The 19696-nt window shown below is 40.2% G+C and overlaps 1 protein-coding gene and 1 pseudogene across 3 annotated transcripts in view; one reads left to right on the forward strand and one right to left on the reverse strand.

Moving 5' to 3' along the window:
* CBFA2T2 (CBFA2/RUNX1 partner transcriptional co-repressor 2) overlaps window positions 1-19696 on the forward strand; it is a 145959-nt gene that overhangs the window by 11527 nt on the left and 114736 nt on the right. Inside the window, exon 2 of one of the 3 annotated variants that reach the window (XM_077872765.1) lies at window positions 5451-5642. The exons of the other annotated variants lie outside the window; for them this stretch is intronic. The gene's annotated coding sequence lies outside the window, so the exon portion shown is untranslated. The remainder of the gene's footprint in view (window positions 1-5450; window positions 5643-19696) is intronic. 3 annotated transcript variants of the gene reach the window in all.
* Window positions 1917-2952, reverse strand: LOC144298891 (small ribosomal subunit protein uS10 pseudogene; annotated as a pseudogene).

Genomic DNA, 19696 nt, shown 5'->3' on the forward strand with positions numbered 1-19696 from the left:
AGGCAGAAGCTCAACCACTGAGCTACCCAGGTGCCCCCCCTTATTTTTCTTAATATTTATTATCTTCCCTTTCTACCTGAGCCTTGAAATCAGCCATTTCTCCAAGATGTTCTCATAATTCTTGTTAATGGAGATTATTTTGAAATTTTTTTTTAAATTTTTATTTATTTATGATAGTCACAGAGAGAGAGAGAGAGAGAGAGAGAGAGAGAGAGAGAGGCAGAGGGAGAAGCAGGCTCCATGCACCGGGAGCCCGACGTGGGATTTGATCCCGGGTCTCCAGGATCGCGCCCTGGGCCAAAGGCAGGCGCCAAACCGCTGCGCCACCCAGGGATCCCTATTTTGAAATCAATATCTAGGTGTTGTGTGTGCTCATTGCTAAATCATTGCTTCTAGATTGTTTTAATGGACAGAGCTAGGAAATGGATACATATACATATATTTACATATACACACACATCTAACTTTTTTCTACTTGTATCTGTATATAATAGATAACATGAGTATACTAATGTTTCCACCCCAAAAGTTAATTTAGCCTTTCTCCTTTTTGTTTGTAAAACCCTTCCCTTGCCAAGGGGTAGTAAGCCTGACTCATATAATGCACAAATTACTTACTTCCTAGGGTACTCAGAAAATAGCTCCAGAATTGTTAATTTCTGGGGAATAGCAACTAAGTGGAATTCAGTTGGTAAACCTGTTTGTGTCTAGGTTGTATGTTGTCTTTAGTCTGTGAGGGTATGTGGTCAATGTATTGTGTTTAAAAGTTACTTTTTGTAGCTCAATCATTTAAATGCAATTCAACTTAAGAGAATGTGATGTATACTTTAAGGAACAAATTTATCATATAAAGCCAGACATGGGTGAAAAAACAACTCCTGTATGGTTTCATTGTTTTCTTGGTGCTTCTATCTTGGTAAAATTTCAAAAGAACTTGAAATTCTTAATTTCAGGGACACCTGGGTGGTGCAGTGGTTGAGCGTCTGCCTTTGGCTCAGGGTGTGATGATGAAGTTTTGGGATGGAGTCCTACATTGGGCTCCTGCGAGGATTCTGCTTTTCCCTCTGCCTATGTCTCTGCCTTCTAGGTCTCTCATGAATAAATAAAATCTTAAAAAGAAGGGCAGACATAGTTAAAAAAAAAAAAAAGAAAGAAATTCTTAATTTCAAGTACATCTCAGTATTTTTGTTCACCTTTTGAGAGGACATTTGATTGACTCTCAGCCATTGAAGTTATCTTCCTTACTCCAGAAATAGTTTTTATTTTTTTCAGATGAATAGTTTTGTTTTTTGTAAATACTTTTATTTATTTATATATGTAGGTGGTAAGGCTTTTCTTTTTTTTTTAAGAGTGAGCATGTGCAAGCAAGGTTCGTGGGGTGGAGGGAGAGGAGTGAGACATGGAGCTCGATCTGGTGACATGAGCCAAAACCAGGAGTTGGATACTTGCCTAAATGAGCCATCCAGGTGCCCTTCAGATGAATAGCTTTCAAATTCCTTTCTTTCTTTCTTTCTTTCTTTCTTTCTTTCTTTCTTTCTTTCTTTCTTTCTCTCTCTCTCTCTCTCTCTCTCTCTTTCTTTCTTTCTTTCTTTTCTTTTCTTTTCTTTCTTTCTTTCTTTTCTTTCTTTTTCTTTCTTTCTTTCTTTCTTTCTTTCTTTCTTTCTTTCTTTCTTTCTTTCTTTCTTTCTTTCTTTCTTTCTTTCTTTCTTCTTTCTCAGACAATTTATTAAGAAAGGTTGATTTAAGCATCTGTGATTGGGATGCCTGGATGGCTCAGCGGTTGAGCGTCTGCCTTCGGCTCAGGGTGTGATCCTGGGATTCGGGATCAAGTCCCACATCTGGCTCCCTTCGAGGAGCCTGCTTCTCCCTCTGCCTGTGTCTCTGCCTCTCTCTCTGTCTCTCATAATAAATCTTTTTTAAAAAGTCTTAAAAAAAAAAAAAGCATCTGTGATGGTGACTTCAACCTCAACTCCAGACTCAATTCTGATGGAGGTAGTCTGCTTAACAATCTCAGGACTGTGCAGATCAAGGAGTCACTTGTGGGTCCTCATCTGAAAATGATCCAGTCTTAGAACCTTCACCACAGGGATCCCTGGGTGGCGCAGTGGTTTGGCGCCTGCCTTTGGCCCAGGGCGCGATCCTGGAGACCCGGGATCGAATCCCACATCGGGCTCCCGGTGCATGGAGCCTGCTTCTCCCTCTGCCTGTGTCTCTGCCTCTCTCTCTCTCTCTCTGTGACTATCATAAATAATTAAAAAAAAAAAAAAAAAAAAAAAAGAATTAAGAACCTTCACCACAAGGAGTCTTTCTTGTAGTGATTCTCAGAGTCTTAGTAGGCGTCCATACTGGTCCTTTCACTTTGAGATTCTTTTCCTTTGCACCTCTCATCAGGTTAGCGCATACCTTTTCCAAAGATTTTACATGCTCCTGGTTAGAGTAATTCTAATTTGGTGAATCGCCACCTCTAGTTCCATGGGTGTCTTCCTGGTCTCTTTATTGTTTTTATTTATTTATTTTTAAAGGTCTTATTTATTCATGAGAGACCCAGCGAGAGAGGCAGAGACATAGACATAGGGAGAAGCAGGCCCCCCACAGGGAGCCCCATGCTGGATTTGATTCCAGGATTCTGAGATCACAACCTGAGCCGAAGGCAGGTGCTCAACCACTGAGCCACCCAGGTGTCCCTAAATAAATACAGCTTAAAAAAAAGAAGTGTAGTAAGTGAAGACATAAGTGTTTATCCCTAGGCTTCCTTTCATCTCCAGCTCAGAAGCAGTGTAACATTGGGCTGTTCATATTTGGATTTTGAGTTTGTTTCATCTGTAAAATAAGGACAGCCTTATCTTTGTCTACCGAGAAGAGAATTGACTGAGGGACTATAAAAGCACGTATAAAACCACCATGTGTTCTTACATGCATGATTTTATAATCTCCATTTTTAGTTGGTTCCATAGCTGTTCATGAAAGCCAAGTTTGCAGGAAAAATGATTGTATAGGAATAAAGAAGAAGGAATGTAATACGAGACTGAACAGTAAAGTGGCCAGTACTACTATAATACACACAAAGACAGAGGGTCCCCCTTTATTCATATTTACTTTGTTTTATGTGAGTAATACATGAATCTAGTTTTAAAATTAAGCAATATAGATACAGCCCTTTCCTAGTCTAGGGGAAGCCATTTATTTAACCACTATATCGTGGTGCTCTTAGATAGATGCAGGGACTGTACTAAATGCCATGGGGCTGCCAAGGAGAGAAAGATTCAGTCCCTGTCCTCAGAGATCTTCAGCTTATATTTTCTTCTGTGTCCTAACACTTTGTCCAATGAAAGCCTTGAAAACTGGGTTTTAAGTAAATATGGATGGTAATGCCATCATTTTTCCTTGAAATGTTGATTCTGTTGGAGAGAGTTGTGTTGGGAAACAGTAAAGCAAAGATTCTAGCTCAATCAGTGGAGGTAGAGAATTTTTCAGGAAGAAAGTGGAATGCCAAAACATGCCTCAGCTGCTGAGCACCTAGCTACAGCTGTGGATATAACACTTGGCTTGCTGTGAACTTTCTATGAGTCTTTAAATAGTCCATGCTAGTTTTTTTGTTTTGTTTTGTTTTGTTTTTTTTTAAAGATTTTATTTATTTGAGAATGAGAGCATGAGCTGGCAGTGGGGGAAGGTCAGGAAGAGGGAGAAGCAGACTCTCAGCAGAGAGCCTGATGCAGGGCTTGATCCTGGAGTGCGACTTGAGCTGAATGCAGACCTTTAGTTAACTGAACCACCCACATTCCCCACCCACCCCATGCTAGTTTTGTGGCTGAGGAATGATGGAATGAGGAATGATGTGATAAATCAGTCTCCCTAAAAACCATAGTTATTAAATAGTAACTTGAGATCCTAAAATCAACTCCTGATTGTCCTATTTTTGTACATTATTTTAGTTTACTTGCCAGTTTGGTCTCTTGGTTCTCTTTACTCTGATAGTTGAGTTCAATAAATCATTTATTTGAAGAGTCTAATATTTATTTTCTCCTAGAAAGACAGACACAGTTAATGATACAAGAAGGTGGACCAGGGCCACCTAAGTGGCTCAGTCAGTTGGGCATCCAACTTGAGTCAGTTCAGTTGTTGATGTCTGGGTTGTGAGTTCAAGCTCTGAGTTGGGCTCCACGCTGGGTGTGGAGCCTACTTTTTTTAAAAAAGGAGTAAATTATTACAGTAGCTAAAGGTCATTGATTTTCTAAGATACTCTTGATTTCTTTTTTTTTTTTTTTTAAGATTTTATTTATTTATTTAGGAGAGAGGCAGAGACACAGGCAGAGGGAGAATCAGGCTCCATGCAGGAAGCCTGATGTGGGAGTCGATCCTGAGACTCTGGGATCATGCTCTGAGCCAAAGGCAGATACTCAACCACTGAGCTACCCAGGCGTCCCAGTTTTTTCTTTTCCAACATCTTTTTAGAAAATTAATTTTTGGACTGGCAATGTATTTACATAATCCATTTATTTTTATTTATTTATTTTTTAAAAATTTTATTCATGAGAGACACATAGAGAGGGGCAGAGACACAGGGAGAGGGAGAAGCAGGCTCCATGTAGGAAGCCTGATGTGGGACTTGATCTCAGGACTCTGGAATCACGTCCAGAGCCAAAGGTGGATGCAAAACTGCTGAACCACCCAGGCATCCCTGCATTGTGTTTTATTGTATGGGTGCACCATACTTTTTTTCCCCTATAGTCCATTATGGATGGACATCTAGATGCCAGTCTTTCTGTTAGAAACAAAGCTGCATAATTTTGTTAAAAATGTCATTTCATAAATCTGTGGAATTAAATTCCTAGAAGTAGAATTGCCGGGGAGGGAGAATACACTTTGTGTAATTTTTTAAAAGATTTTATTTATTTGAGCAAGAGAGGGACCACAAGCAAGCATTAGCTGGGGGGGGGGGGAGGGGAGAGGCAGAGGGAGAAGCAGACTACCCACTGAGCAGAGAGCCCAATGCAGAACTGGATCCCAGGATGCTGGGATCATGACCTGAGCTGAAGCCAGCTGCTTAACAGCCACCCAGGGGCCCCTACACTTTGTATAATTTTGATAGATGTTACTACGTTAATCTCTGGAGATAGTATATCAGTTTTGTACTCTTACCAGCAAAGCATGCAACCCAAGTAAAGAAGGGGTAGGAGATGGGGGATGTTAAGATTGGATCAGGTTTGGAGGTACTAAAAGCAGTTATGTTACTGGAGTATAATGTACGAGGGGAAGAATGGCAGGAGATAAGATTAGAGAAGCAGGCAGGGGTAAGGGATTTATTTTTATGCTTGGACTTTATTCTATAGCTAATAGAAAAAGAAAGGAAGAGGGAATGACATAGTTAAGATTGTGTTCTAGAGTTTTCTGGTGGTCAAATGAAGATGGATTTTTTTTTTTTTTTTTTTTTTTATTCATGAGAGACACAGAGAGAGAGAGTGAGAGGCAGAGACACAGGCAGAAGGAGAAGCAGGCTCCATGCAGAGAACCCGATGTGGGACTTGATCCCGGAACTCCAGGACCATGCCCTGGGCCGAAGGCAGGCACTAAACAGCTGAGCCACCCAGGGATCCCTGAAGATGGATTTGAAGGGGCAAGACAGGAAGCAGCAACATAATTAGGTAAATGCAGTAGCCTTTTTGTCAGACCTTGCATCTCTATTTTGTGTGTGTGTGTGTGTGTTTAAGGATTTTATTTATTTATTCACGAGAGACACAGAGAGAGAGGCAGAGGCAAGACACACAGGCAGAGGGAGAAGCAGGCTCCATTCAGGGAGCCCGATGCGGGACTCCATCCTGGGTCTCTAGGATCACGCCCTGGGCTGAAGGTAGACACTTAAACGCTGAGCCACAGGTATCCCACGATTTAGTGTTTGGAAAGGGATACATTATGCAAAGGGAGGCAGAGGAGATAAATTTAGAAGAGAAAGAAGGTATATCATTGAAGGTAGCAAGAAAGGCTTTGCTAAATATTCAGCTATATTTTGATGGATGAGTAGATCTTAGATTGGTAGATAGGAGAAATGGGATAAAGGAAATAATTTGAGGTTCTGAGAAGTGGAGTAAGCCAAGAGTAGGCAAACTTTCTATGAAGGGTCTAATAAAAATGTTGGCTTTGTGGGATACATGGTCTCTGTCATATGTCTTCCTCCATTTATTTATTTGTTTGTTTATTTATTTATTTATGTATTTATTTATAATTAAACAAAAAAAAAGATTTATTGATTTGAGAGAGAGCCCAGTGGCAGGGTTGGGGGATAAGGGAGAGGGAGAGGCAGACTCCCCATTGAGCAGGGAGCCCAGTGTGGGGCTCCATCCCAGCACCCTGGGATCATGACTGGAGCGGAAGGCAGTCACTTAACTGACTGAGCCATCCAGGCGCCCCCTCCCCTCCCTTTTTTAATGTAAAAATTGTTAGCCACAGCCTTTACAGAAGCAGACTCTGGGCAGGGTTTGAAAGGGGTGAGGTGGGAGATGACTTCAGTTGCCAACTCTTAGAATAAGCAAAGGCATCCAAAGTGGAAGGTGCAAGATAAACTTAGTAAAACCAGGAGTGAAGGCAGTTTGAGGCAGAGCTATGGAAAACTTTGAATGTTAGGCTAAAAATTTGTCCCCAAGGTAGGGGCATTGAAGAGTCATCTGTATATTGACATTGATGGTGATGACATCTTGCCTGGTACTGTAAAATTACTATATTAATAGCTATAGAAAGTCTGGCTAGAGGGTTCCTGGGTGGCTCAGTTGACTAAGCATATGCTTTTGGCTCAGGTCATTGGTTCCATCAGGGTCCGGGGATTGAGCCCCATGTCAGGCTCCCTCTTCCTCTGTATGCACTTTTTCTCAAATAAATAAAACATTTTTTTCTTTTCAAATATTTTATTTATTTATTTGAGAGAGAGAGATGGTGAGAGAGAGCATGACCAGAAGGGAGGAGCAGAGGCAGAGGGAGAAGCGGACTTCCTGCTGAACAGGGAGCCTGACATGGGGTTCAACCTCAGGACCTCAGGACCATGACCCAAGCTGAAGGCAGATGCCTAACCAACTGAGCCACCCAAGCACCCCCCAGAATAAAATCTTTAAAGAAAAAAAATCTGAAAAAAAAAAAAAAAGAAAAAAAATCTGACTGGGAGAATTGCCTTGTGTAGATGGTCACACTGCATGTTAGTGCTGCTGACATATTGCCATTACCATGAAATACTGAGGTGTAATCTACTCACTAGGATGTTGAGTGTTTCAGTGAGTGTTTAACTCAAAGAATCAAGGAGACATGCTTGGCTAGTTCAGTCGGTAGAGCATGTGATGCTTGATCTCAGGGCTGTGGTTCAAACCCCACATTGAGGAGTAGAGATTCCTTTAAAAAAATGAAAAGAACCAAGGGAGTAGAAGAATAGGGTAGCTTATAGGTAGTTGCTCACAATTTTTTTTTTTTAAGATTTTATTTATTTATTCATGAAAGACACAGAGAAAGGCAGAGATACAGGCAGAGAGAGAATCAGGCTACAGGCAGATAGAGAATCCGGCTCCATGCAGGGAGCCTGATGTGGGACTCGATCCTGGGACTCCAGGATCAGCCCTGGGCCAAAGGCAGGCACTCAACTGCTGAGCCACCCAGGTGTCCCTTGCTCACAATTTTTTATTCTCCTAGTTTTGAAGAATTAGAAATAAGTATACAACAGTTCAGCTGATTGTTTCATTAAATAGCTTCCCCAGCTCTTAGCTTTCTGTGTTTTAAGCCTCTGGTTCTAGATGACTGGAAAACTGGTTTTCCTCTGGGGTGAGAGGATGGGTGGATTGGTGGTGTGTGATCAGATTTACCTTGGGGAGTGGGCACCTGGGTGGCTCAGTCAGTTGAATGTCTGTTACACCTTGACCTAACTTTTTTATGCCTTTGGCTCAGGTCATGATCCCAGGGTCCTGGGATCGAGTACTGCATCGGGCTCCCTGTACAGCATGGAGCTTGCTTCTCCCTCTCCCTCTGCCATTCCCTCTGCTTGTGCTCTTTCTACTTCTGTGTATCAGATATATAAATATAATCTTTCAATTAGCAATAATCGCGCCTCGGATAAATCTCATTGGCTATAAGCGCAAAGCTTAAATAAATAAAATCTTAAAAAAAAAAAAAAAAGGATGCTTGGGTGGCTCAGCGGTTGAGTGTCTGCCTTCAGCTCAGGGCGTGATCCTGGGATCCAGGATCAAGTCCCGCATTGGGCTCCCTGCATGGAGCCTGCTTCTCCCTCTGCTTATGTCTCTGCCTCCCTCTGTGTCTCTCATAAATAAATACATAAATCTTAAAAAAAAAAAAAAAGGAATTACCTTGGTGAGTTATTAGAATATCAATGTGCCATCCATATTGTGATAAAATTCTGTGAGAGGATGTCTCATATGTTTTTGGAAATAGCCGCCCAGGTGACTCTCTACCATATCTTCCTGGTTAACAGCCATTGTTTTTTTTGTTTTTGTTTTTTTTTTTTTTAACAGCCATTGTTTAAACAATTTCTGTCCTTTCTTTACTGCCAGCACCTACCAGTGCTGCTGGTAGGATTATACTCCTAGAAGACAATTTCTTTTCTAGCATGAAGGAAAAGTTGAGATGTAACTTGGTATCCCATAAAGACTTATGACTTATAGTGCATCTTTTGACAGCAAACATATCTAACTCATATTGTCAACTTGTTTTTCCTCAGAAACTCTGGCCTTATATTATTTTCAGTTGTTGATAATAAGCTTTGTGCTTGTATTAATAGAAGTCAGCTTTCTTCTCATTTTTATGAAACTACCTTTTACCAGCACAAAAACACAGTGATTGAATGAATACTCTGCCTCTGATTGAATAGTTGCCTGTGTCCTTGAACTCATTTTGAGCACTTGTTATGTCCACCTAGTGGACACACAGATATTTTGAGAAGGAATGCTCTAAATACAGGAAAGGCAAAAGAAAAGGATCTTTGAGGTCCTTCTCATTCCACAGTCTCTGGTTCCATGAATTAAGACAATAAATCTTCAGACCAGATAACATTGTACATGGTATCTAACAACCTTTAGCAATTGCTTATTTGTTTGTTTTGGTGGTTGCAGGTGAATAAGATAACTGCAGATTATAGGACATGCAAAGTTTGGAGACAGCAATTAAGTCAAATTTAGTTTATCAGGGCAGCCCCGGTGGCGCAGCGGTTTAGTGGTTTAGTGCCGCCTGCAGCCCGGGGTGTGATCCTGGAGACCCAGGATTGAGTCCCACATCGGGCTCCTTGCATGGAGCCTGCTTCTCCCTCTGCCTGCCTCTCTCTCTCTCTCTCTGTCTCTCTCTCTCTGTCTGTGGGTGTGTGTCTCTCATGAATAAATAAATAAAATCTTTAAAAAACAATGACTGATAAACTAAATTTTTTAAATATATGTTTATATTTAGAGAGAGGGGCAGAGATGTAGGCAGAATGAGAAGCAGGCTCCCTCTAGGGAGTCCGATGCAGTACTCCATCCCGGATCCTGGGATCACACCCTTAGCTGAAGACAGATGCTCAACAGCTCAGCCACTGAGCCACCCAGGCGTCCCTATCAGTCATCTTTTCAAATTAAGGCTATTGTTTCCATTTTTTATTTTTATTTTTTTATTTTTTATTTTTATTTTTTTTTAATTTTTATTTATTTACTTATGATAGTCACAGAGAGAGAAAGAGGCAGAGACACAGGCAGAGGGAGAAGCAGGCTCCATGCACCGGGAGCCTGATATGGGATTCGATCCCGGGTCTCCAGGATCGTGCCCTGGGCCAAAGGCAGGCGCCAAACCGCTGCGCCACCCAGGGATCCCCTGTTTCCATTTTTTAAAAAAGATTTTATTTATTCATGAGAGACATGCAAAGAGAGAGAGAGAGAGGCAGAGATACAGGCAGAGGGAGAAGCAGTTCCATGCAGGGAGCCTGATATGGGACTCGATCCGGGGTCTCTAGGATTGTGCCCTGGGCTGAAGGCAGTGTTAAACCGCTGAGCCACCCGGGCTGGGCTGCCCGATTGTTTCCATTTTTAAAACAATTGAAATTCTCCCTTTTTTTGAGGATTTTTTTTTTTTTAAGTAATCTCTTAGACCCAATATAGAGCTTGAACTCACAACCCTGAGATGAAGAGTTGCACACTCTACCCACTCAGTCAGCCAGGCACCCTCCAATTCCATAATTTTTAAAGCACATGGTTATGGCAGTGAAAGCTGTAATATGCAGTAATCAAAGCTTTTTTTATATTCATAACTACCAATTTGGAAGTAAGTGTGACAGGATTATTTGGGTGGTTGATAGGGACTTATAAAACCAAGAGGGGTTTGTTTGTTTGTTTGTTTGTTTTAAGATTTTATTTATTTATTCATGAGAGAGAGAGGCAGAGACACAGACAGAGGGAGAAGCAGGTTCCATGCAGGGAGCCTGATGTGGGGCTCGATCCCAGGACTCCAGGATCATGCCCTGGGCCAAAGGCAGGCACCAAGCCACTGAGCCACCCAGGAATCCCCAAGAAGGGTTTATTTAAACTTCTATCAAAAATAAGAAATTGGTATCTCATTAGGGCTTAATTGGTTGACTTCAGCTTTTGAGCTTGGAGGCTGCTGAAGAGTTAATTTATTATGTGAGGGTTTAGCCCAGTGTAGAGCACAAACTTGCTTTAGGAAAAGAATCTCTTTGTGTATTTATTTGCCAGATTAATCCTGTTTACATGTGAACCCTTTTCTTGATTCCAGGGAAAACAGACAATCTATGCCAATTAAATATTAGAACATGACAGATTGATTTTGATTCCACAGATTAAAGAGGAAAAGAAAGCTTCAGGTTTTATTAAATTTACCCTGGATGATATTTTAAAAAAGAAACTTTTGTGGAAAGATATGTCAGTAACAGATGAATAAATTTTTCTTATTTAAATAGGTTCTTGTATCTAGGTAGACAGTATGGTATAGTGAGAAAGCAGCTTTAGATTGGTTTTCTTAGCACCTGGATTCTAGTTTATAGGTGACTGAAGATGTAGCTTTATAATCCACTTAATCATGGATTATATTTTAAATGAAAATATTTTTTTAATAAAAAAATCATTTTTGCTATGGCTACTGATGAAGGATGTTTAAAAGATAAATGGGGTGCCTGGGTGACTCACTTGGTTGAGCCTTCAACTCTTGATATCTGCTCAGTTTATGATCTCATGTGGTGGGATAGAGCCCTGGTGGGGCTCCATCCTCAGCAGGGAGTCTGCTTCTCTCTTTCTCCCTCTGTCCCTCCTCCAGCTTGCACTGCTCTCTATCAAAAGTAAATGAATAAATCTTAAAAAAAAAAAATCATAGGAGCGCCTGGGTGGCTCAGTCAGTGAGATGTGTGCCTTTGGCTCGGGTCATGACCCCGGGGTTCTGGGATCAAGCCCCACATTGGGCTTCTGCTCAGCAAGGAGCCTGCTTCTCCCTCTCCCTCTGCCTGCCACTCCTCCTGCTTGTACTCGCTCTCTCTGTCAAATAAATACATAAAATCTTAAAAAAAGATTAGTGAAATATTAGTTGCAATAACTGTTTAGAAGATAGCTTGACAGTGTTTCTCTTTTCCTGTAATTTTTGTCTATGCAAATTTTGTATTAAAAACCCCATAAATCATAAAGGTACAGCTCAGTGAATTTTCAATGATCATACTTATGTAACACCTATCCAGATCAAGAAATAGAATGTTTTTTTTTGTTTTTTGTTTTTTTTTTAAGAAATAGAATGTTAACAGCAGCTACTTCAGATCTACCTCTCACCCACAAGTTGTTGTTCCCTTCTTCCCCAGGGTAACCAATATCCTGACCTCTTCACTCTTCATTAGGTTTGTCTTTTTTTTTTCAAGGAACATTATATGTAAAAAGTCATATACTGTGTTTTCTTCTGTATCTGGCGGCTTTTGCTCAATGATAATATCACATGTTCTTGTGTCAGTAAGTCATTCTCATTGCCATATAGACTTCCATAGTAAAAATATACCACAGTTTATCCATTCTCTTGATGATGGATATTTTGGTTGTTTCCAATTTGGGGTTTTTAGGAATAATGCTTCAGGGAACATTCTTCTATGTCTAGGTATATGTATGTATGTTTTTCTGTTGGGTCAGTACCGAGCAGTGGAATTAGAGGGTCATTGATTGTGTATATGTTCAGCTTTAGTAGATTCTGCTAAAGAGGTTTCCAGAGTTGTTGTATCAGTTTATATTTGCACTAGCAGTCTGTCAGAATTCCATTTATTCTACATTCTTAACAGTCTTAACTTTTGCTGAGCCTCTACTTTGTACAAGGTCTGAGGGATGCAGTAGTGAACAAAATGAAACCCTCTCACAGATCTTGAAATTTAATGTGATTAGAAACATATTTTGAGAGAGCCTGGTGGCTCAGTGGTTGAGCATCTGCCTTTGGCTCAGGGCATGATCCTGGGATCTGGAATTGAGTCCCACTTCAGGCTCCCCGCAGGGAGCCTGCTTCTCCCTCTGCCTATGTCTCTGTGTCTCTCATGAATGAATGAATGAATGAATGAATGAATGAATGAATGAATAAATAAATAAAATAAAACAAAACATATTTTGTACACACTTGTTTAATATAGTTAGCACTAAAGTATTAAAAAGTACATTAGATAGAAGGTGATTGGGAGTGCTGTTAGAGTGGTTGAGGAAGACTTCTGATGAAGTGACATTTGGACAAAGATCTGAAGAAAGTAAACTAGCCTCTGAGAGAGGAGGAGTTCAGGCAAAGGGAATAAATAGCAAGTGTTAAAACCCTGAGGTGGAAGCATACTTGGTACATTCACAAAGCAGCAAGGAGGCTAGTAAGATTGGAACACATTGAGTAAGGGCAACAGCTCATCTCAGGGAGGTAAATAGGGCTAGACCATGGAGCACCTTAAGAGTTATAGAAAGGATTTTGGATTTTCTGAATGAGATGGGAAAGCTAAGTGACAGGTTTGGAAGGTTTGAGCTAAGTGACATTATCCTTTACCTTTTATTTTATTTATTATTATTTTTAAAAAGATTGTATTTATTCATGAGAGACACAGAGACAGAGATACAGAGGGAAAAGTAGGCTCCTTGCAGCAAGCCTGATGTGGGACTCTAACCCTGGATTTGGGATCACCCCCTGAGCTAAAGGCAGACCTCAACTGCTGAGCCACCCAGGCATCCCATCTCCTTTGCCTGTTTTTTTTTTTTTTTTTAAAGATTTATTTATTTATTTATGATAGACACACACACAGAGAGAGAGAGAGGCAGAGACACAGGAGGGAGAAGCAGGCTCCACGCCGGGAGCCCGACACTCCAGGATCACGCCCTGGGCCAAAGGCAGGCGCTAAACCACTTAGCCACCCAGGGATCCCTCTCCTTTGCCTTTTATTTATTTATTTTTTTTAAAGATTTTATTTATTTATCCATGAGAGACACAGAGAGGCAGAGACACAGGCAGAGGGAGAAGCAGGCTCCCCGCAGGGAGCGGGACCTGGTCACACCCTGGTCTGAAGGCAGGCGCTAAACCGCTGAGCCACCCGGGCTGCCCTCCTTTGGGCTGCCCTCCTTTGCGTTTTAAAGAGATTACTCTGCTCTTGGGAAAAACATTCTTCTTGGGGCAAGAGTAGAAGCTGGAATGTGGATTAAATTAATGCTGTAGGACAAGAGAGAGGCGTTTGGTGGTTTGGACCAGAATGTTAACAGTGGAGATGAGGAGAAATAGTTGGATTCAGGATATTTTGAAGATACCGCTGATAGGATTTGCTTCAGTGGATTTTATATGAGCTGGAGGTTGTGTGTCAAGTATGACTCCAAGATTATTGGCTTAAGTTGCTAATTTACCGATTTAGAGAAGACTGGGGAGACATTAGGAACCCCAGATAAGTTTGAGATAGGATGGTGAACCAAGAATTTGATAGAGTACCTTTTGTATGTGAGATGTCTTTTATTTTTTAATTTAATTTTTAAAAAATACTTTATTTATTCATGAGAGAAAAAAGAGAGAGAGGCAGAGAGACACAGGCAGAGGGAGAAGCAGGCTCCATGCAGGAAGCCCGACGTGGGACTTGATCCTGGGTCTCCAAGATCACTCCCTGGGCTGAAGGCAGCCCTAAGCCACTGAGCCACCTGGGGTTCCCTCATTTGAATACTTGTAAAGCTCCTTATTTAGAATTTAGATTGTATAGATTTTTCTTTTTTTTGTGAGAGCTATTTGAGAAGGAAGTAAAATATAAGAATTAATTTATTGAGAAAGTTCCTGGGTATTTCTTTGAAAGATCTGTGACTGAAATTACTAGACTTTGTATAGATTTAGTCTCGCATAGTTTGTTACTGTTTGTAAAATGATCATTGCTGTAGTGACCTTAGAGATTCATTTTGACTTGTATATAGTATTTATACATAAATCGTGTATAAAGTATATAGTGAATATCTGAAGAAAGCTTTAAGCTTTTTACATTGTATTTTAAAGCATATTTGTGATACGTACATAATTTGAAAAATAATAGTTTATTTGAGGATTTCACATATATTTTTCAGTGCTCAAAACAGTCTGTGAGTTGAGTAGCATTACCACCTACACTTTATAGTTGAGGAAACAGGGCTGCATGGGTGATGAACTGACTGATTCAGGGCCTGTCTTCTGATAAGGTAGAAGAGACAAGACCTGAACCCAAGTCCTAACTCCACAGCAATATATAGACTAACTGTGTTAGCTACCATGTTCTGTTTCTCAGCCATGTTGAATGATTGGTCATTTATTTTATAAGAGTATTCTGCTTTGACAGTAAAATTTTTGACAAGTATTTTACAAAAGTAATTCAAGACATTCTTAAAAAAAATTGTGACAAATATAGTGAAAAGTTAAAATTCCCTTTCACCTCATGACTGAAAGTTTGTATTTCCAGACTTTTTTTTTGATACCTTTACATACATCTGTAATACACAAATGAACAGTGTTTTTCATAAGTGGAATCATACTATACATAATATTTTGCAGCGTATTCATAATTTTTGGTCAGATGGAAAGTCCACAAAACTTCTCTTAGACCTTTGCTTTAAACAAGACCAGACACTTAACATTTTCAGTTGTTTTAAGTACCTTGGAACAGATTTTATGAACGGCAGCAACATTTAGTATTGATTTGTTCAATGTTAGTGAGGTGCCTTTAAAAGTGATCACACCTTTCATTTCAGAGGACTTTCCAAATGCTCTATAAAAAAGGCAGATATATGTTTGACTGCCTCATGAGGTTGCCAGGCACCATTCAGATATTTTTCCCTTTCTCAGAAAGTGCAAGGTTGTCCATTTTGGAGCAGTGGGCTCTTGCAGATCCACCTATATTACCTGTGATTGTAGGTGTAGGAGATGATGTTTCTCCATCTGTCTGCTAAGTAGAAAGAGCAATTAATGAGCCTGTAACTGGACAGAGCTGTACTGGAAATGAAAACAGGTCCCTTCTGCTATTGATGACCTAGAAGAAGAAAAGATTCCGGTGGACCAAACTCTCCAGACTTAAATTGCCAGTTTTCAGTTTTCAGTTCATTAATACTACAAAGATATTTTGGTGATTCCTCCCCCCTATCTTTGTAAACCGATACATATGACAGATGATGCATTTCGCTTTTGATATCTAACTTCATGATACATTTATCAAATGATAATCAAATTCCTATGCTGTGAATATTTTTCTCAGAAGGAAAAAGAAATCAAACTGCTTTTGTGGGATAAGTTCAACATTCATACAAGACCTGCTTTGAAAAAAAAAAAAAAAAAAAAGACCTGCTTTGGGCCAGTCAGGGGACCAAGGAGACAAATTGGGGAGATAATGAAGTAGACTCTTGCGAGACAAAACAGACGAAACAGGAAATAAATTTGTATGTGTTTTCAGAATTCCAGAGTAATGAAACTGAATACTGTCAAGTAACTGGTAAATGTAGGCTTATATTAAAATAATGATTAATGAGGAGAAAATTGTGCATTTGTACACTTTGGTGTGTACCTCAAGCATCTGGGAAATTTGTTAAATATAATTTCTGGGATTTCACCTCCCAGAGATTTAAATACTAGAGATTGGGGTAGGGCCCAGGAATCTGCATTTCCTCAGGCTTCCTAAGTAGTTCTCTTATTATTTTTTCAAAAGATTGTATTTATTTATTCATGAGAGACAGAGAGAGAGGCAGAGACATAGAGGGAGAAGCAGGCTCCCTACAAGGAGCCCGATGTGGGACTTGATACCAGGATCCCAGGACCATGACCTGAGCCAAAGGCTCAACCACTGAGCCACCCAGGTGCCCCCCCTTTTTTAAATTTTTATTTATTTATGATAGTCACAGAGAGAGAAAGAGAGAGAGGCAGAGACATAGGCAGAGGGAGAAGCAGGCTCCATGCACCGGGAGCCTGATGTGGGATTCGATCCCGGGTCTCCAGGATCGCACCCTTAGCCAAAGGCAGGCGCCAAACCGCTGCGACACCCAGGGATCCCCCAGGTGCCCCCTTAAGTAGTTCTCTTAAAGGGTGGTCTAAAAACAACTTTGGGAACCATTGCCTTTTTGTCTAAATCTGACAAAAAGACCATCTGAATTTTTTTTTAAGATTTTATTTATTTATTCATGAGAGACAGAGAGAGAGAGCCAGAGATAGAGACACAGGCAGAGGGAGAAGCAGGCTCTCCACGGGGAGCCTGATGTAGGACTCAATCAAAGGACCCAGGGATCACGACCTGAGCCAAAGGCAGGTGCTCAACCACTGAGCCACCCAGGTACCAAGATCTAAATCTTGCTAGAGGAAGCATTATAGGGAAGAAAAACCTAATAGGACACTTTGTGGTAAATGATAAATGGAGATGTTTGAGAAAGTATTAGGGAGAGAGGCTAGTTAATGCTGAGTGTGGTAGGGAGGAGGAGGGATTGATGTTTTTTGTTTAAAGATTTTATTTATTTATTCATGAGAGACACACAGAGGCAGAGACACAGGCTGAGGGAGAAGCAGGCTCCCTGCAGGGAGCCTAATGGTGGGACTCATTTGGGGATTGGGGACTCCAGGATCAAGCCCTGGGCCTAAGGGAGGCGTTCAACCACTGAGCCACCCAGGTGCCCTGGGGCTGATGTTGGATTTTATTTCTCACCCAGGGCACATAACTTGAATTTGATTGCTTTTTATATACCAGGTAATGCTGTGTTGTCTTTTTTGGTAACTAGGCTTTCATGTCCATAGTTTACAGTATTCTTGAGATATTCCTAATTTCCAGGATTTCACATCATTTTCTCCATAAGCCATCAAATACCCTAAAAAGTGTAACTTTGCAGCATTCAGACTAACTCATGGACTATGGCATGAAATCATTTTTAACCTCATGAGTGTTTTTTTTTTTTTTTTTTGCCTAAGAGAAATGATCGTTTTTAGTTTACCAATATTGATGAATCTTCTTCAATGGGGAGAAAATATTTTTGATAGAAGTTGATTTAAGGTAAAAAAATTTCTCATTTGTAAAGTTTCTTAAGTATAAAACTAGGAAGAAAGTCTCATTTCTGACATGATTTTTATTTAGCACTATGTTCATTCAGCACATTTATTACACTGACACTACGATTCTTAATAAGAAGTACTGGCTGCTGGTGGTTGAGCTTGTTTTACTAGGATTATCTTACTATAAATGTTCTATATTAAAGAGTTTGGGAAGTGGTTAATGACAACCAAATTTGTAATCTAGGATTGCTACACTATAACAATTCTTTAACATTATTATTTATTCATTTTTTAATTCTTTGACATTATTATAGTAACTTCTTTAACATTGTAATATTTATGTTTGGGGATGAAAGGCATATTTAGCATCCTGTAGTTGGCCTTAATCTGGGCAATAAATGAAAATGCTGACTGGGGCTTGCCTGATATGCAGCTAGCATTGTTCTAACAAACTTCATGGAATGGATGTACAGAACCAGGTGTTTTATTTAAGCTGCAGCTGTACCATCTGTGGGAGCAGGTGGACAGATTTCTGTATCATCAGGAAAACACAGCTGGTAAGACTTAGGAGAAGAGCTAATTGATTGCTTTTCTTCAGCCACAGCTCTCCAGTCACATACACCTACACACAGCTTTTTTTTTTTTTTTTTTTAACTTGCTTACAGGTGTTGACTCTGGTCAGGATAACAACAAAGGGACAAAAAAGGTGTACATTTGGCTGTTTGTGTGTTTATTGGATTACCACTGAAGATAATTTAAAATTTTAAAAAATATTTTATTTATTTATTCATGAGAGACACAGAGGGAGAGAGAGAGAGAGGTGAAGACATAGGCAGAGGGAGAAGCAGGCTCCACACAGAGAGCCTGAAGTGGGATTTGATCCGGGACCACAGGATCACGCCCTGGGCCAAAGGCAGACTCTTAACCACTGAGCCACCCAGGCACCCCCAATTCAAAGGTTTTTAAAAATTATTTATTTAAAGTAATCTCTCTACTAAATATGGGGCTTGAACTCATGATCCTAAGTTCAAGAGTCATGCTCTTCCAATTGGGCCAGCCAGTGCCTGTTTTTTTTAGCTTTAGTTTTGATCTTTTTTTTTTTTTTTTTTAAGATTTTTAATTTATTCATGAGAGATACAGAGAGAGAGGCAGGCTCCCCACAGGGAGCCCGATGAGAGACTCAATCCCAGATCCTGGGATCATGCCCCACGCCAAAAGCAGACACTGAACTAGTGAGCCACCCAGGCGTGTCCCTAGTTTTGATTTTTTTACTTTAGTTACTTCAGGATATTTCCAGCTCATTATATGAACTTTTTTGAGATAATTCATTATAAGGATAAATATAGTAATGTGTATATATAGTTTATGGCAGGCTCTTCTCTCTCAAGTACTGGGAAGTAAGCAAAAGGGCTTTTCATTAGGCAAAAGAAGAACAAAATAAAGATCATATATCCCATCACTATGAAAGGAGGAGTTAGAGGGAAATAAAAACTCTAGAGTCATAGATTCTTGGAAGTGAGATGAAAAAGCAAACATGACCTTTGTCCCTAACTATTCACAGATGAAAAAACTAAGATCTAGAGAAATTACTTCTCAGTATCATGGCTTGTTTCCCTGGAGAATTGGGTTAAAATTCAAAATAACTTTAATTCTCAAATCTAGTGATATTTAACAAATAGCAAAGTGAGTAAGCTCATTTATGTAGGGGAGCAACTTTTTTTTTTTTTTTTAAAGATTTTATTTATTTATTCATCAGAGACACAGAGAGAAAGGTAGAGACACAGGCAGAGAGAGATGCAGGCTCCGTGCAGGGAGTCTGACACAGGATTCCATCCTGGGACTCTGGGAACCACGCCCTGAGCCAAAGGCAGACGCTCAACTTCTGAGCCACCCAGGAGTCCCGCAACTGGTTTTTGTACATAATTTCATCTCATCTAGGACTGCAAACTAAAATGAACCTGCATTACATTGTTGTTTCATTAAGTTATTATACCATTGGGCTGTGTGCAGGGAAAACTTAAGGTTTAACTTCATATTTATGTACCTCAGTTTGTTTATTTCTCAGTTTAAGAGAGAGATGTGGCCAGCATTTGAGAGGGTTCAAAGAAGATCCCCAATTATGATTAAGAAAAAAGCCAGTTGAGGGGCACCTGGGTGGTTCAGTCAATTCAGTGTTCCACTTTTGCTTTTGGCTCAGGTCATGATCTCAGGGTTGTGGGATTGAGCCTCA

This window comes from Canis aureus, chromosome 26 (assembly GCF_053574225.1).
Source record: "Canis aureus isolate CA01 chromosome 26, VMU_Caureus_v.1.0, whole genome shotgun sequence".
NCBI lineage: Eukaryota > Metazoa > Chordata > Mammalia > Carnivora > Canidae > Canis > Canis aureus.